The sequence below is a fragment of the Rhinopithecus bieti genome, unplaced genomic scaffold (assembly GCF_001698545.2).
Source record: "Rhinopithecus bieti isolate Rb0 unplaced genomic scaffold, ASM169854v2 scaffold_44159, whole genome shotgun sequence".
Taxonomy (NCBI): domain Eukaryota; kingdom Metazoa; phylum Chordata; class Mammalia; order Primates; family Cercopithecidae; genus Rhinopithecus; species Rhinopithecus bieti.
In genome coordinates, this window is record NW_016818573.1 from 1,371,907 (window position 1) to 1,374,793 (window position 2,887).

Consider the following 2,887-nt stretch of genomic DNA (forward strand, 5'->3'; position numbering starts at 1 on the left):
AATCTCCACCTCCTGGTTTCAAGCGATTCTCCTGCCTCAGCCTCCTGAGTAGCTGGGATTACAGACGCATGCCACCACGCCCAGTTACTTTTGTATTTTTCAGTAGAGACAACATTTCACCGCGTTGCCCAGGCTGGTCTCGAACTGAGCGCAGGCAATACACCCACCTCGGCCTCCCAAAGTACTACGATTACAGGCGTGAGCCCCTGCACCTGGTGGATTCATTCACCTTTCATCAGTGGTTGTAGTTTTGCTTCTCTTCTTAATGGCACAGTCTTCCATTGTGTCGCTATACCACAATGCATCCGTGCATTCGATTCATAAGGGGCATTTGTGGTCTCCTGTTTGGGGCTACTGTGAACATTCTAGCCCTGTCTTTTGGTGTACCCGTGTACACTTTTCTGATCACTGAAGGGTGTTCAACATGAAATTGACAAGATCTCATTTCAAGCTCACTCCCGCCCCTGCATCAGCTCCCCAGGGTGACACCAGAACTGGACCAACCTCAACTTTGCTTTTTTGTTTTTTGAGATGGAGTCTCGCTCTGTTGCCCAGGCCAATCTCAGCTCATCGCAGCCTCCACCTCCCAGGTTCAAGCAATTATCTTCCCTCAGCCTCCAGAGTGGCTGGGACTACAGGTATTTTTAGTGGAGACAGGGTTTCACCATGTTGGCCAGGCTGGTCTTGAACTCCTGGCCTCAAGTGACCCGCCTATCTCAGCCTCGCAAAGTGCTGGGATTACAGGCTTGAGCCACTGTGCTGGCCTCAACTTTGTCTTTTGTTGCTCGGGTAGAATCCCCTGTTAGAGTCTGGCCCCTTTATGCCCTGATGATGTGTCTGACTCCCAACTCCCTTCCAAACCAGGAACTCGTCCATTCATTCCCCAGGCCTGGGTGTCCTGCGAAGAAAATGGACTCAAATGGACTCAATCGTACCAAAGCTGCCGCTGGCTGTGAAGTTTGAGTTAAATGGGAAATGGCAGTGAAAGCTCAGGGCCCATTACCCATGCCCCCTGCCCCATAATAATGCCCTTTCTCTTTGTTCTGTTCCAGGTCCAGGAAATGAAATGAAGACAAAAGCGCCCCCTGTGGGTGAGGGTAGGATGCAGCTCTCTTTCTTTTTTTTCTTTTCTTTTCTTTTTTTTAATTTTTTTTTTTTTTTTTTGAGACGGAGGTCTCGCTCTGTCACCCAGGCTGGAGTGCGGTGGCCAGATCTCAGCTCACTGCAAGCTCCGCCTCCCGGGTTCACGCCATTCTCCTGCCCTCAGGCCCTCCCGGAGGTAGCTGGGACTACAGGCGCCGCCACCTCCCCACGGCCTAGTTTTTGTTTTTAGTAGAGACGCGGGTTTCACCGTGTTAGCCAGATGGCTTTCGTCTCTGACCTTCGTTGATCCGGCCCGTCTCGCGCCTCCCAAAGGCTGGCGATTACAGGTTTTGGAGCACCGCGCCCGGCCTCTTTTTTTCTTTTTCTTTTTTTTTTTTTTTTTTTTTGAGGATGGAGTCTGGCTCTGTTGCCCCCAGGCTGGAGTGCAGTGGCGCCGAGGGGCGGGGGGGGGGGGGGGGGGTTCTTGGCTCACTGCAAGCTCTGGCCCTTCGGCGTTCGCCCCGCCATTCTCCTTTGCCTCAGCCTCCCCGAGTAGCTGGGACTACAGGTGCCCGCCACCATGCCTGGGCTAATTTTTTGTATTTTTAGTTAGAGACGGGGTTTCACCGTGTTAGCCAGATGCAGCTCTCTTATCTAGGGCCTCCCCAGCCGGTTGCCTGTCTTCTAGACCAAGGATGCCCGCACTGCACCAGGCCAGCATAGACCCAGCCTCCACTGAGAGGTCAGGTGCCCACAGGCTGGCCCTCAAAGCTGTAAAGGCCCAGGGGAGTGTGGATGAGCCAGGAAGCCACGCCTTACCCTTTGCACACTTGCCTCCCCATCTGGGGATCCTCACCCACCCCAGACCATGGAGGAGGTCTCCCCAGGTGGTCCAGCCCAGCCTGCTCCCCTGGTTACTGTGGGCCCACAACATGTGGCAGTTCCCCCGCACCCAGCCCCTCCCGATGCAAGCCGTGGCCTCACTGCCAGACTGCGCGGCAGGGGAGGGGACCTGCTTCCCCTGTTCCCGCGAAGAGTGGAGATCGCCCACACCTGGCACTGCTGCCCAGGCCCTGCGGGGCCGTCATAATATCTCCTTGAATGATTCATTCATTCCTTTGGGAGGAGAAAGCCACGGACCCCTTAGTGGTTAAAGGTATCGAGTTTAAAGTCACCACAGACCTGGCGTTCAATTCTGGCTCGTGACCTTGGCTCTGTGATCTTGCGTCAATCTCTGCAGCCTGTTTTTCATGTAAAAAATGGAGTCACCACGACCAGATTAGGGGGCCACAGTGGAGGACTGAGATGATGTTGTAAGTGTTGCTAAGGCACCAGCACAGAGCCTGACCTACAAGTTACAGCTCAATCGTGGTGGAGGGAGTAATATCCATTCAGAAAAGGGGCAAAACTTTCCGCTGCGCCTCCTGTGGGTGTTTTTCTTTGGGCTCCCGGAGGTGCGCGGTATCGGGTCCGTTTTTAAGGTAAGAAACTGCAGGCCTAGAAAGGGAACAGATAACCCCAGAGCGCGAAGGCTGGGGCTGCGAATCCAGGCCAGCTGGCCTTCGGAGTCCGTGCTTGGCACTTGACCTCTCAGGAGGCCTGTGAGCACCATCCCCACCCTCCCTGTTCCCAGGCCTGGGGAGCGAAGGGGTGGCTTGGGCCCTCAGGGCCCCGTCCCTGGATCCAGACGGCGCTGGGGGATCTCCGGCTCGGACGCTGGGAGCAGAGACAGCGCTCGAGGTTGTCACTTTAAATTAAAGAGGGGAGCGAGCGGGCGAGCGGGCGAGGTGCGAGGGAGCGCGCG